A 17,177-nucleotide genomic window follows, 5' to 3' on the forward strand; every position below is an offset into this window, starting at 1 on the left:
AGATCAATCAAGTCTAAATATAATTGAGGAAAATGAAGAATTTCTGTCAAATCAAAGTTCAAATGAAATGAGAGAAGAAGCAACATTTAAAAAAAGTAGGATTTCGAATTGATTTCTCAAAGTACGAAAATTGTGAATTATATCTTGTTCTTGAGTTTGTCTGCAAATTGAATGAATGACATAAAGATATTCTTTTCATTTAATCATCTTTGCGCCCTTATTCCCTATGTCATTTGAAGCTTGAGTTGACAAAAAATTCTTATCCCCCCTTAATTTTCCCACTTTGATTTTGTTTGAGGTTATAAAGCGAAAAAGAGATTGAAAACTTATTTTTGCCTTTTCATTTATGTCTCCCATTGTGTGTTGTGTCAAACTTCACGGTAACGTGGGACATCAAAAAAAAAAAGGCAAAAAGTCAACTCCAAAAAAAAAAAAAAAAAAAAAAAAAGAATGGCCGGTGCAATCTCTGGGCCTCAATGAGAAGGTCATAATCATCCGCAACAAAAGCGTGCTCAACAAAAAGAAAAAAAAAGATAAGCACAGGTACGCATATAATATAATGTATATATACATTATATATGTATATAATATACATATATATATATATATATATATATTATATAATGGATAGATAGTATAACATTCATTCGTGTAAGTGTTTGAAGAACCTTCCATTACAAGGAATCACTTGGAATTAAAGTACATTTTCTATATCATTCTTAAAGGAGTCGTATAGTTTTGGTTGGGACCTAACTTCAGGTTTCTATCAAACTTTTTTTTCGGTGAGATAATGAGAAACCTCTTACGGAATAAAAGAGCATGCACTTCCAAGAGGAATTCATCGTTTATTTGATGAAAATTGGTTTTGAAATGCCTGTGAGATATCCATAACCTTAAACAGAGCCATTCCAAAACCGATTTTCATCAAATAAACTTTTAATTCCTCTTTCAATGGTATGCTCTGTACTCTGTCCTACGGTCCTTTCTTGGTATTTCGCAAAAAGTTAAATCCTCATCTCCGTGAATACTTAAATATCCCTCCTTTAATGATAGATAGTGTAGTCTGATCATCGAAAACTTCTATGATATTCCAATGGTGTAACTTGTTTGTTTGCTCTATGGAATGTATCATTTTTGTTTTAATTTCTTATACGATTTTCTCTTGCTCTTGACGTAACAGGGCAATAAAATTCTCACAGTAGGCCTACTTCCAAGATAGAGAAAAAAAATCTTCATTCAAACTGAAATAATATATAAATCGTTGCCAGTAGGATTGTGTGTGTGCGTGTGCGTGTGCACGCGCGCGCGCGCGTGTGTGTGCGTGTGTACATATATATATGTGTGTGTGTATCTGTGTGTGTGTGTGTGTGTGTAAATCACGTTGAAAGCATTTTACAAACAAGTTTGGATTTACTTGATAACACGCAGTATTGGAGATGTGGGGAAAACCCGCATTGTTATAACACACTCACACACACAAACAAAAATCGCTGTCTGGCAGTGAACAAAGGAATAAGATCAATAAAGACACACCCTTCATAGCTGCTGTGACTCGTCCGACCGTTTCGTGAGTGCGTCATACTGCATTTCTCTTTCGTTTGACTAACACCAAGAACTCTAATTGGGTCCTAAAAGTAAGACCACGTCCAATCCAACTCGTGTTCGCATCTTATAAAGTGTACAGACAACAGGTCGGAATCTCTTGCATATTGTACTTCGGAGCCAAACATAATCATCAAAATTCAACATCGAAGTGCACTTGGTAAGCACATGATATTTATTCACGCATGTTTGTTACTTGTACCTGGCACGTACCTTTACAAATGCAACGGATCCCTTAACATGTTTAGAATTGATTCTATTCTCATTTTGCTTAAACATTATTCTGCTATGTATAACATTAAATTCCCACAACCTATTTTGAATTTAGTCGCCGCTGGTGACAACAAGAGTCAAAGATAGTAATATTATGTGTACGCATATATCGTCATAAAACTATGTCATACAATACATATTGAAAACTTTTGGTCATCTGCGAAACCGCGCTTCAGCGCGAACACTGCAACACGTAAAACGGGTCAAAAATCTTTTCACAAAAGCTGCCATAACTTGTAAACTATTAAAGTGGCAAACTTGGGGTGCCCGGATTATGAAAGTGTGCACGTCAGGGATTATTTCTGTGTATATATCATTATTGTAACATTTGTAGCAGTAACGCACTTTTGATCAGAAAAGTACCTTGTGAGCAGATTTGTCTACTATGGCAAACAGTCCAAATTTGGCGAATTTGAGCATATTTTGCCGTCATGCAATTCTTCCACGCGGGATATCTCTGGAACGGAAGGTCGCACAAACTTGGGGTGGACAGTTTCAGAAAGAATCTTGTGCATTGGTTGAGCAGTCGTTACGCACTTTTGCGGTGAAGTTAGACTACCCAGTCACAATTGCTGCCATAGGGAACGTGTACAATCTATGCCGAACGATCACGTGACGAGACTACTAACGAAGATTTGAGTCGTTGACCTTCACTGTCTGCCGTCGTCCGCAGTGTGAATTCCTGTGATTTCAAGCTTTTGTTTCTCGCCAAATATAATTTTCAATCTATCATCCAGATACTTTTGTATGTGAGACATTATTTAGATACGTAGCAGCCTTATGAACAACATAGCTGTTATGTTTAGGAGCAAAAACAACCAAATAAATTCCACATTCCGTCTCATTTTTCGATGATGGGTCTAGTCGGATTGGTGCATTTCCTTCGCAGGTAGTAATAACGTAAATAGTTGCAACGATCGCTTGCCACCTGGTGTCTGCAACCGGGCGCTTCATACACGTATTGTACACAGGTAATCAATTTGAATAATGTTCTCAAGAAGTGATAAGGTTCTAGACTACATCTCAACTGTAGATTTAACGCGATTTCTGCCACCTGCACACACAACACACTGCGCGGGAAATTGTGTGAACATGATATCCCTCCAAGCACGGCGCTGCAACCCCCATTGTAACGTGTCGGTTAGCCAAGCGCCACACACGCATTCACCTTCGCGAGCGGTCCGTACCTCCGATTTTCAGCTTGAATTCTGTCCCAGTCACACAGTGCCTTACGATGGGTTACGTCCGCCGCGGATAGATATAAATAATGTGGACGCAGCGTGGACGCAGGCATCGTAGGGTCGTATGTAGACGAAACTGTCCGTAACTAATCCGTAAAGAAACGCAAAGTGACGGCGCCAAGCCTGCGAAATTTTGAAATGTTCAAAATTTCGCAGAGGGACTCCACGGATGCAGACTAACGCAAGTAACCGTAACTAAACGTAACTCTCCGTAACTGACCGTAACTATCCGTAGCTTGGACGCAGACCATCCGCAAAAAAAAAACACCTCCCGTTCATTTGCGTTCATTTGCGTCCACCGTAAGTAGCCGAAATTAACCGCTAGTTACCGTACCACAACACTCACGTCCACTTACGGATATCTACGGACAGTTACGGATGCTGCGGACAATTGCGTCCTTTGACGTTTTCCGTTTTCCGCTCCCATGGGAGCAGAGACTCGCGGGAAACCACCACAGCGCATGTACCTGAAGGAATACTAAAACACAGTCGGAGCAGTGGAGTGGTACAACCGCGTGCTCGAGTTATGAAATTTCTCCTACAAATAGTCATTATATGCTGCGTTTATAAACTCTTTTTCTCGGCAGAAACAGATTTTCCAAACAGCTTTCAAGGAATTTTTACGAGTTGACAAAGCCCAAAGCTGTTTTGAAAGCCCTTTCGGAAAGCCTTTTCGAAAGCCACAAATTTGTGGCTTTCCAAGCAGGTTTCCTAAACAGGTTTTCAAAAACCTGTTTGTAAAGGCCTTTTGAAGTTGATAAACGCAAAGCTGTTTTGAAACGCCTTTGTAGTATTGTACTGCAGTTACGAACAATACGCGCCTCATATGACCTCTTCTCCTCGGGTCGGATTGCGCAATGCAGCTGTGCAGTGACAGGCCAGTTATCGTGTTCGCGAAGAGTTGATAAACGCAACTATTTTGGAAGCCGTTTCTAAAGGGCTTTGGAAACGGCTTTTGAAAGCCGTTTAAACAGGGGAAAGTTGATAAACGCAGCCATAGATGGCACCCATACATAGATGACATCGGTTGACCCCTGGTGCTGAACTCGCTTTTTCTTGCTCCCTTGAATGTATATTATTCGAAAAAGGTCAATATTTTGGGTAGAGGATGGGGTGACAGCATTTTATTTACTTTTCTTGGCGGAGGAGGGTGTTGGACAGCGATAAGATACATAAAATGAGAACGAATTTAGTATTTCTCTATAGTCTCAGCCACTGTACACTCCATGGAATGTGATGTATACATTTTTGAATTGCATCCGGGTGGTTGATGGGGTGTTCTTACGTCCATTTTTATCTGGAAATTTATTAAGCATTACGTTATTATAACAGCCTCCTTAATATAACCCAGTAAGTCATGAATATCCACGCACGATTACAGCGTATAAACCAAAGTTTGTCTATTCCAGGACTCTTATTTGTGATATAATTATGTTATGTATTCTATGCATTTAGTCTAACAGTCTTCTGGGTTTTTTCCCTATTGCACTCTCTTTATTTTCTGATTTGTTATTTCATTCTCATTTGAGATTTGTATATAAATTAGCTCTGAACTGAAATCTAAAACTTTCTGAAGGGTCGCATGTCTGATAAAACACAGAGTGCGGACACAGTTCTTATTTGCCGAGATACACTTTATTCTTTTCACCACATAGCTACATTATATGACTCGTATCCGCACATGCATACATAAACATTATGTATATTATTTTGTATACATGAAAATAAACCTACCATATAATGATAACAATAATAAAACAACAAAACTGCACATATTATGTACTTGCACCCTAACTCACCTTATAACACCTTTGCACTGAAGCATGTTGTACGTACCTTACTCCGTTATACAATTTAATATGTATTAAATGATTTGTAATGAAGTATCAAAGCCCTATGATTTTCCAGAGGCCGTCATCAAATTCAAGCCCCAGCTTAAGATGAGACGGTCTCTTGCGATTTGTTTGTATTAATTCGACTGAAATATCAATGATTTTCCATTTTTTTTAATATGTCACCCTGCACCACAAAACCAACAAAAAGTCGTCAGACATGGATTTTTTAGTTAGGGTCAGATTCTGAAAGAGCAGACTCTAAGCTTTAAAATGATATATAACCCAATCCAAATGGACTCTCCTAACCTATCTAAGTACTGGAAAGAAAGTCAACACTCTTGATTACTGTGAACAGAGAAAAGAGGCTCTGAAGAAGAGGATCTATTCAAGTACTTAATCTTTGCCAAGCCGCGCTAGCTGTGCTATGAGTAGAACAAATAGCAGGATGATAACCACCAGAGCAACAACAATGAAGGAATTATCAAATTAAACTGAAATTGTGCATGCTTTATCATCACATTCAGTTGATGATCAATGCCAACTTTCAAAGCAGTAGCCTTATTCTGTCTAAAGTTATTGGAGTTGAAAGTGATGAGCATGGACAAGGTTTTTAAGAAATTAAAAGAGGATTATTTGAGAAACACCTTATCACACTATTCTACCAAAAAGTGTTCCAGAAAAAACTGCTAAAACTCCAATTTCTTTTTCGTTTTATGATCCCAGACTTTAGTATAATGGAGAAAAAGACTTGCTCTTTCAGAAAATATGAAAAAGTCAAGATTGACTAGGTTGACCTATTTCACCTATTTTTATTTCTCAAACAAATTCAGTGCGTGCGACTTTTTGTTCGTTTTGTGATGCACGGACACAAATGACTATAACTCACCTGTACAATATATCATTATTGGTACATTAAATTTATATTCATTTAGTGTTAGATATGATATGATTAGTATTGGCAAATTGTTGCGTTGTATGATATACTTTGTGAAAAATGCAGAAATAGAATGGAATAAAGTGAAATTATTTAGGATGTATATTCATATTTGAGTTGCACAAATAAGATTCAAACTTCAAGTTCAAATATTCTATTATTGCCAAAAAACAAATTAAAAGGAATACAAACAGTCTTCAAAACTTGAACGTGGTATAATTTCAGTCTTTTTTCCCTCAGTGCACAATATAAAGCAGTCCGAAATGTGATAACCTTGCCGGCATAAATACATTGAATGAGCAGGGATCTTCAGAGAAATCCTCATTCTCCATAATTATTCATAACAATCTGTAACTATCCGTAACTATCCGAAAATATCCGCAACTCTTCGTAAATATTCGAAACTCTCCGCAAGTGTTCAGAAGTATTCGGAAGTTAACGTCGAAAAAAAACCAACAAATCATATGTCGATTCGTAAGATTTTCCGCAAGTGGACGCAAGTATCCGCATCTGGTCGTATCTGTCCGTATCACCGGCATTTTATTCCCGTATGTTTTGTAAAACTTTCTAGCGACGGCGAGGAATCCGTGGGGGGGGGGGGGGGGAGATGACATTTTTGGACGTAACGCCGGACGCAGAGTATTTTACGTGACTGGGGCCTTCGGGCAAAAGTTGTCAATATGTGGTTCATAGTAATTTCTTTTGCTAAAGAACGAAAGACAAATGAAAAGACAAAAAGAAATAATCATTATGGGTTGACTCGTGATAAACATATGGATAATGTTATCTTCTGTGACAGAAATTTGGGTAACGATATGAGTTGAAATAGAAATATGATATTTCGATACATTATATAATAATCAAACATTATGACATGAAAATTTTACGAATATGATAAAACAGTGATGTATGAAATAGATTATAAACATGAATGAAGAATTATGATGATGTGATATATATATATATATATTTATATTTATTTATTTATTTATCATATACATTGTATATATATATATATATATATATATATATATACTGTATATTATATTTGGACGAATTTGGACTAACCATCAGCCTGAAAAAGACTAAGATGTTGACCCAAGGCACTGACTCTCCTCCAGACATCTCCATTAATGTCACACATCTGGAAGAAGTGGACTCTTTCACCTACCTTGGTTCAGCAATCTCCAGTTCCCTCTCCCTTGACAATGAGATAAGCAAAAGGATAGGGAAAGCTACTGCTGCAGTCATGGCCAAACTGAACAGGCGCGTATGGAACAACAGTCAGCTGACCAAGAACACCAAGCTCTGCGTTTATCAAGCCTGCGTCCTCAGCACCATGCTATACGGCTCTGAGTCCTGGGCAACATATGCTGGCCAGGAGAAGAGGCTCAACACCTTTCACCTCCGTTGCCTCAGACGACTCCTGCACATAAAATGGCAGGATAGGGTGACAAATGCAGAGGTCCTCCAGCGTGCCGGCATTCTCAGCATGTTTTCACTCCTCAGCCAGAGACGCCTGAAGTGGTTGGGTCATGTGCGTCGAATGGAACCAGGTCGCATCCCGAAGGACATGCTGTATGGAGAGCTAAGCAAGGGGTCTCGTCCCATGAGAAGGCCGCATCTCCGCTTCAAAGATGTGTGCAAACGTGACACGAAGACGATGGACATCAACACCAACACATGGGAAGGTGTAGCTGAAGATCGTCCGCTATGGAGAGGCACCGTCAGGAAGGGCGTTCAGAGAGCTGAAGCTGTAAGACAGCAGACCGACAGGAGAGCTAAGAAAAAGGCACGGGCAGTCTTAGTATTGGCCCCAACAGACTTCATCTGCTGCAAGTGCTCAAAGGATTGCCACTCAAGAGTGGGGCTTTACAGCCACTCAAGGCAGTGCAAACTTCTTGCCTAACTAGTGCTACGCCATCGTTATGGATGCCAACTACTACTACTACTGTATATATATATATACATAAACATATATTCTAGCAGCTCCTGTGGAAATCCACGGGTCTGAGGGCCTTTTATTTGTTCATATAATTACGACTTTCCAAATTTTATTGATAAAATGAAATATATGTTTTCTCCATTCGTTGTCAAATTGTGCTATTTTCTATATACCCGTCACTTTCTTTTTTTATAGAACTCGAGTTTCGAGGGGTTATAGTAGCACCTGTTGAAATCCAACGGATTATAAGATAAAACACACATTCACGCGCGCGCACACACACACACACACACACACACAAAGAGAGATTTCCTCCCCCCCCCCTTCCCGCAAAATAATAGACAAACAAAAGCAAAAATAACAATTTTGGGAAAATTACTAAAAACGCTCAACGAAAGTTCTGTTTTCCCGTCAAAACGGGGAGACACCCTTGACATTTTGACTTAATTATTACCCCCCCCCCCATTCATATTTTTTCCCCGCGTTAGGAACGTAAAAATGAAATATTTTCGCCTTCGTTTGCTACTCCTTTTTGCTTGTTGTTATCACCCAACTTTGTTTCATGGATCATAGAACCACCTGTGTATCTGCTCCAGGCTGTTCATTATATATTTTTTGTCATTTTTGTCACTTTTATTATTATTATTGTTATTATTATTATTATTGTTATTATTATTGTTATTATTATTATTTGGGGAGGGGATCATAGCCTTTGAGATTTTGGACGCGTTAAAGCCCCAGTCACAAATGCTCTGCGTCCGGAGTTACGTCCAAAAATTCATTTTTCCTGCGGACTCTCGCGGATCCCTTGCCGTCACAATAATTTTTGATGAAAAAATACGGGAAAATGCAGGCGATACGGACAGATACAATCAGATGCGGACACCTGCGTCCACTTGCGGATAATCTTACGCATTTACACCTTATTTGTTTTTTCGACTTGCGTAAACTTCCGAATGTACTTCTGAATACTTGCGGAGAGTTACGGATAGTTACAGATTGTTATGAACAATTGTGGAGGATGTGGTTTTTTTCTGACGATCCCTGCTCAGTTAATGTATTATGACGACAAGGTTATCACATATCGGACTGTCTTATATTGTACACTAGGGAAAAGCTAATTATGTCACGTACAACTTGTGAAGACTTTCCGCATTCCTTTAATTTTATACAGCAATAGAAGAAAAATGAAATTTTGAACTCTAAGTTTGAATTGATTTTGTGCAACTCAAATATGAATATAAATCAGCAATGTCCAGTATACATAGCATAATCATACCACAAAAAGTATAATACAGATCGATAAGTTAAACAATAGAGTAAGGAAAATTAAACTACAGTCATGGAATAGAAAAAAAAAACAACTTTCATTTAGCTGTAATTCTGCATCGATAGTCATGACTTACTGGGTTATGTTAAGGAGACTGATATAATAAAGTTACCGTAATGCTTGTTAAGTTTCCAGATATAAAAAGAAATAAACATCTGGACGCCGATTAGACCACCCCTCCATTTCCAAAATAAAAAATAAAAAACGTAATACATGCACATTCCATGGAGTGTAAAGTGGTTAAGACTTTATAGAAATACAGTCGTTCTCATTTTATATAGTTTATCGCTGCCCCACATCGTCCCCGGCCCGTAAAGTAAAGTAAATGCTGTAACCCCATTCCTTACCCAAAATACTGACCTTTTTTTTCGAATAACATACATTCAGAGAGTGCAAGAAAAATAAGTTCAGCACCAAGGGTCAACAATGTCATCTGTATATGGATGCCACGCAAAATGACCATTTGTGGAAGAAATTTCATAACTCGTCCATGCATCGGTTCTACCACTCCACAGCTCCGACTGCGTTGCAGTATTCCTTAAAGGCCGTGTCACACCAGCCTTGCGTGCGACTTGCAAAGAACAATTTTGACTACCCGGAGGTGATTGTGATTGTGATTGTTCATTTTCCATCTGTGAAGATGGCTGGATAGCCCATATTCAGCTACACTAAGCTGGTCTTCCATGGGGTCCAGTTGGTTGTGGGGTGGGACCACTTCACCGGGTTAGACACCCTGCTCTTTGCGATGAATGAATGAAGCGAGATCTTTTACGTGCATGAGCTGTGACTCTCTCATACACGGGACCTCCATTTTATGTCCTATCCGAGGGACAGAGTGTTTTGCCTCTTGCTAGAGGGGACGGTATGTTTACACACAACATTGCTCAGTCCAGACTCGGGTTCGAACCCGGACCGTGTGATCGTGAGGCAGACGCGCTACCGACTGAGCCAACTCACCGTCTTCTGCTTGCGGGGAAACAACTTGCTGAGGTCCCCGTAGATATCCGCACATGACAGTACCTGCATGTATCTCAAAAGTAGTCGCCCGGTGGTGCGCACGCATATTTTTTTACCCGCAACCGTGTTTAGGCCCTGTCACACCTTTCCGGGCAAGCTACTCGGGCTTGTTACGTGTAGGGATTTTCTAGTATACCGGACATTCCTGAGGGCGGAAAAGGATTTGTGCGAGTCAGCGCATGTGTCTTACTTGCTGGACGCGTTACACTTGCGAGTATACTGTGTGACCTTTGTACCAGTCGCGTGGGGGCTGACAACTTAGTGAAGGAATTCCTCTAATGGAATGGCTGAAATCTCACAGAATCTTGGCTGCATTTTACGGGACTGCGAAGTACCTGTGTGGGAACTGCCTGGGAAGTACTGCCGCTAAGGGTCTCCTACTGGCGTTCTGCGTGGACCTCTGCGGGCATTCCCGCGACTCACCCGGAAAAAAGTTTTGGTCATGCTCAAAACTTGGCTGCGGTTAAATCGGTCTTGCGTGAGCACCTTCGGGCAACTACGCGCTAGATACTGTCAGGTGCGAACCAACTGCGGAGGGCTCCTTGGAGTAAATTTGTTTCCCCGCAAGTCAAGCCGCAGAAGTTCCCCCGTACGGTATTAAAAGGCATGAATGAAATTGCAAACATTCTTGTTCGCCCGCTGAAAATCTTCTACGTGCTGGAAGCTACCTCCTCGCCACAAGCCCCTCGCTATGGTGTGACACGGCCTTTAGATACAATGCGCTGCAGCTTAGCAACAAGGGTGGTTTAGTTTACCATGAGTCTCTATTCCCATGGGAGAGGAAAATGGAAAACGCCAAAGGACGCACTTGTCCGCAGCATCCGTAACTGCCGGTAAATGTTCCGTAAGCTGTCGTAAGTGTTGTGATACATTAACTTGCGGTTAATTCCGGATACTTACGGTGGACGGGAATAAACGCAAATGGACGGGGGGTAAACTTATTTGCGGATGGTCTGCGTCTAAGCTACGGATCGTTACGTTCAGTTACGGATAGTTGTGTTTAGTTAAGGTTACTTGCGTAAGTCTGCATCCATGGAGTCCCTCTGCGAAATTTTGAACATTTCAAAATTTCGCAGGCTTGGCCCCGTCATTTTGCGTTTCTTTACGGATTAGTTACGGACAGTTACGTCTACATACGACCCTGCGGATGCCTGCGTTCACGCTGCACCCCCTGCGTCCACGTATCCGCATCTATACGCGGCGGACGTAACCCATCGTAAGGCACTGTGTGACTGGGGCATAATCGAAGGAAAAAAGTTGATTCGTCAAGGATTGTGAATATAATTTTTTTCATTCATGTACAAGTTACTCTACACTTGATAAAAGGTTCAAATATAGCTTCATCATTTATATTTCTTTTCAAACATTAAAATTTCCATCCCTTTGCCCCTCTTCCGCCCACTCTTTTTTTTAATGGATCATAGACCCCCCGCCTCCCTCCTCTTCGACTCGCAATGTTTTATTATTATTATCATTATTATTATTATTATTATTATTATTATTATTATTATTATTAATTATTATTATTATTTTTCAATATCAGGCCAACTATTATTATTAACATTATCATTATGGGGGGAGGGGGATGGGAGAGATTAGAGCCATAAGGGTTTTGAACACAGTAATACTGAGATGAATCAATGGAGGGTGAAAATTTAATTCGTTAAGGATTGTAAATATCTGTGGTTTTTTCATCAAGTTGAAGTTACTGTACTCTTCATCAAAGGGTTTTCTTTAGACAATCCTGTGCAAACTGTCCAAAACTGCTTCACTGCAATCACGTTCGTGATCTTGTGCTGAGTAGGCCCACTTCATAGAATTTTAGTGTTTTTGTTGCTGTTGTTGTGCTTTTCCCATTAGGCGTACACTCATCATTCCACTGCTCAGTTCTACTTCAAATAGAACATGAAAGAGAGAGATAGTGGGGAAGGGATCGAGAAATATAGGCTAATTTCCAGAAAGTTTTTTTTTTCTTGAAATTTGTTGTACAGTTTCAAGACACTTTCATTCATCGTCAAAAATCATTTACACAGCCGACGTGTATAGCTGCAATATCCCTATACCGCCTATATGTTGTAAGTCGTAGGAGCCTTTTATAGTCCATGCAAGCGAGTCATCTAATCTCATGAAACATGTACACAAACAGTAACTGTAAAGTGTAATGGCCAATACAACGATTCTAGGACATGTCCGTCACTTTAAGGTTAACATAATAACATCCTAATTTTTAGTGAGGAGCCCTGTGGATTTTTTGAAGTTTGATATAATACCGACACTTAGATCCACAAAGCGACGTTCTAACCGGCTGCCCCAGGCTGCTCGTTCCGCATACACAGCAGTAAACGAACGGACTCGTGGGGTGTTAAAAGGAAAGGTAACAATTGACGCGGACTTGTCCCCGTAAAGTGGATATTTAGTCATCCTAAAGGCCTGAGTTCATGGAGCCCGAGAGCAATTTGCGAAGGACGCGAATGGCCAAATTCAGCATTCGTATTTTAGTCTGCAAAAGATCCCCAAACGAACGCGGAGGTTCTGAAGCGTCGTCAATTGTTCGCAGTCGTTTTTACTACAGGGAGAATTTCAAAAAAAAATTGTAATATATATATATATATATATATATATATATATATTGTTTGCGAACCTTTTCGGCCCACTTGGTTGGGATTTGCTCGTGATTTGTTTTCGAAAGTGTCTTTAAAGACGTGAATGGCAAAATCCAGCGTTCGTATTTTAGTCTGCAAAAGCTCGTCAAACGAACACGGAGGTTCGGAAGCGTCGTTAATGATTGTTAGCGGATGTCGTTTGCACTTCGGCGAGAATTACAAAAAAAAAAAATGATTTTTTTTTTCGAACCGGCCTTTTCCGCACACTTGGTCGTGATTCCCTCATGATTTGTTCTCGAAAGTGTCTTTAAAGCCTCGTCATATGCGCACGACCTTCGCAAGACCAGTGCGATGTTCGCAAAATGTTCGTGAAACCCCAAACAGACCCTGAAACTTTGGAGAATGTCTCGCGTATGTTTCGCGAAATCTTCGAAGTTTTTCCGATCATTTTACAACGTAACCGCAAACTGTTCGCGTACCTTTTGAGACAGTCTCACGAGCGTTTAGCGCATATTTGAAGAATGTATGAACTCTTTAAAACTCTACGTTTTTTTACAAATCAAATTAGTAGCACACATCCACACATCAAACAGATAGTAATAACTATATAATAAAATAGAATAAAGACCAGCGAAGATAACTAAATGTTCGATATACAAAAATTCACAAAGTGCACTTAAGATAATTCTACAGTTTGACAAAACTACATTTGAAACTAAAGATTATGTGTGTGAGAAACTGCAACAAAAAAATCAAATGATTTACTAGTGGAGGTACAGGTCCTCAGAAAAAAAAAAAAAACTGTAGGCACACACACAACAGAGAAACAAAACGGAAATAAAGGAGAAATACAGGAAAGAAAAGAAAAGAACTCAAAACAGCTATCATCTCTCCCTGGAAACATTTCTCGCATGATTATTGAAAAATTTGCCTTGTTCGCATTTCCGTCGCGTGTTCTTCGTATACGTAACATTCATCTGTACTTTACCAATGGTACACGCGACATTTGCATATAATCGGGAGAACTTCGCTCAAATTGCGCGCTTGAAACCCACGCACGAAAGACATCTTAAAGAAATATGAAAGTGAGGATTATCGACAAAATTCGAGTGGCCGATTTCGTAGATGTTCAACATTTGAAAAACAAGGAAAAGTAGAAATTACGCGGTGCGTAACATATGTCCCCGCCGGAAGTAGTATTTAGTGGCAAAATGTACAATATAGGTAAAAAATCAAGGTCAAAGGTCAAAGAAGTCAAAGGTCAAAATTCTGTGTAGAAGTTTTGAAGCCCTCACCTAGTGCCATCACATAAAGCAAACGGAATCGAAATCGGGTTAGAAATGGCGAAGGAGTAGCATTTTGAAGTAAAATGTACAATATAGGTCAAAGGTCAAGGTCAAAGGTCACAACTGAAATTCTGTGTAGAAGTTTCAAAGCTCCCATGTAGTGCTATCATATAAAGCAAACAGAATCAAAATTGGCTCATAAAAGACATAGAAGTAGCAAATTGAACATTTTGATCACACACGGACGCACAGACGGACGGACGGACACACGGACACACACACGTACGGAGCCCGTTTCATAGTCCCCTGCTCGAACTCGTTCGGCGGGGACAAAAAAAAAGTTATAATGGTTTCCTACACCTATCAACGTGTATAGACGTATTGTCAAAATATGCGTGGGTGGTTCCATTAAATAATAATGAAAAAAAATGCATTGTCACGGCATTCGGCCCTCCACAAGGAAAAATATTCACTTGTAGAGAGCAGAAAATGAAACCATGGCCAGCGTGGCTGAACGGTTCAAAAGAACGCTGCTAACAAAGAAGTGACGCTTCACACATTCAAACATTTTATTATGAAAGATTTGGTCGTAGGGTGTAATATCCCCTTCAGTGTAGTATTTGCATGAAGTAATGATAACAGTAAAAAAAAATATGTGTACATCGAGAAAAGCGCGTCTTGGAAACTCTCTACAGTAGAGCTATGAACTAGAAGAGGCGTAATACGCCCAAGTTCAAGTATGATTGTCGAGATCAATTTCAAATTGACAGCAAACTGAAATTCGAAAAGGGTTACGGGCCAACTTTCCAAGAGAGTCTTTTACGGTTAGTTACGATAGGTACCTTTCTATTGAATAAAGGATTACGTTGAAGAGTACCTTTTAGGAACGTGAATTGATTCACGGAATCGGAGCTGAGTCCCATGCCAATAGATAAACACATGCAATTTCAAATAAATTTTATGGCTATTCCGGATATTTATAGTTTCAACATGTGGATGACGTGGGTGTATACCTTTGTTAACAGTTGCAGTCGTTCCGGAGAGGGATCTTGATAATATCGTCACTCAGCGTTCCTCTAAGGTTCGGAAGTTGAAAGCGATGAACAATATACACCTTATCAACCATCGAGTCGGGCGACAGTAGTACAAATTGATCGCAGGGAAGTCGTAGCAAAGTTAAAAGATAACCAGACACTTCGCTTGCACAGCGATTCTTGATGGCTTTTGGTGCACTGGCAAGAATTCTTCACGCCTTATATGGTTCCAAAATATCCGTCTTCCGTCGAGCTTCTAAACAGAGAAAACACGGCATCTGAATTGATGGTTTGGTGTGGGGGCTGTTTGAAGTCACAGCAGTATCTTTACAATAAAGAGAGGTTCTGTCGCGAAGCTGGGAATTCAGGTATGGATACTGTTCACGACACCTCAGCAGTCTATAGTTTGGGGCAAAAAAAAAAATGCAGTTCGGATAGCAAAACATCTGGCCTTAGAGAATGTTCGAGTACTAAAGGGAAAGATGGGAAATAGGGTATAATAACAAGCTAATATTCCACACAGTAATGCACGTGTAATCTATGGAAAAGAATCATTCCGATTTGATAAAGAAGCCTGAACGGAGTAAAATCCTTTTTTTGACACAGCTACAGGTAATGCATGTTACCTTAACTATTTAATGACAAAGCAATACATTTTTGAAGAAACGCACAGTGCATAAAGTGGTACAGTACGATAGTCATTGCTATTGAAAAAAAAAAAAACAGTTCCAGGACAAGCCAGCTCTTATTTACCTCCTTTATAAATTTCGGAAAATGATCACTTTTAAATATTTTTTATTTGAATCGGAAACATTAACATATTTTCTTCTATAATCATTGACAGTTACTAGACTTCATTGAACACTTTGATGATGTCATAACATGACCTCTTATGGAATTTAAAGTGAAAACTAGGTTTCGGTAAGTGCTTGAGAACCCGTTTAGCACCATTTCATTTTTGCTTGCAATATATCGAAAGAGTCCACTAAGAAACTTACCTGGCTGACGCGGTTTGCCGAAATGATGAGTCGGTTTGGAGTATTTTGAGAAAAATAGTAATAGTAGGAAAACCGACTTAGATTCCAGAAGGCTCCTGACTAACTCGGTCTCGGGAAAAATTCGACCCTACTTCAGACAATTCACACGCAGTTCGTGATCGCCACATTCCACTGGCCACTGCATAATACCAAATGATAGTCCGGGAGCCAGCGGGGGTCAGCCTAGCTGAAAAGGTTACCAATTTTTATGTATATAGCAATTTAGTACATACGCCCCTAAGTATGGAAATGCACGTCTGGCTGGTCATCGGTGGTGGGTGTGGCCAGGAGGGCCAAAAAAAGGACCCCTCAAAATTAGGCTAGCCTAGCTGGAAAAGTAACCCCATGAAAACAACTGGAACTTGTTCGTTACACTTACAGGATAAATGAATGACCATTGCCAGACGTTTTAAGTGGTGGGGGGTAGCCGCCAGACGCTCTTAAAGGCCCAACTCCAGCTAGGCTAGCCTAGCTGGAAAAGTAACCTCATGAAAACAACTGGAACTTGTTCGTTACACTTACAGGATAAATGAATGACCATTGCCAGACGTTTTAAGTGGTGGGGGGTAGCCGCCAGACGCCCTTAAAGACCCAAATTTTTCCAGCTAGGCTAGCCTAGCTGGAAAAGTAACCCCATGAAAACAACTGGAACTTGTTCGTTACACTTACAGGATAAATGAATGACCATTGCCAGACGTTTTAAGTGGTGGGGGGTAGCCGCCAGACGCCCTTAAAGACCCAATTTTTTCCAGCTAGGCTAGCCTAGCTGAAAAAGTAACCTAATGAAACCCACTGGAACTTGTTCGTTACACTTACAGGATAAATGAATGACCATTGTCAGACGTTTTAAGTGGTGGGGGGTAGCCGCCAGACGCCCTTAAAGACCCAACTTTTTCCAGCTAGGCTAGCCTAGCTGAAAATATAACCTAATGAAACCCACTGGAACTTATTATTTACACTTACAGGATATATGCATGGCCGTTGCCAGACGTTTTAAGAAGTGGGGGGGGGGGGGTAGCCGCCAGATGCCCTCAAAGACC

The sequence above is a fragment of the Diadema setosum genome, chromosome 10 (assembly GCF_964275005.1).
Source record: "Diadema setosum chromosome 10, eeDiaSeto1, whole genome shotgun sequence".
Lineage (NCBI taxonomy): Eukaryota > Metazoa > Echinodermata > Echinoidea > Diadematoida > Diadematidae > Diadema > Diadema setosum.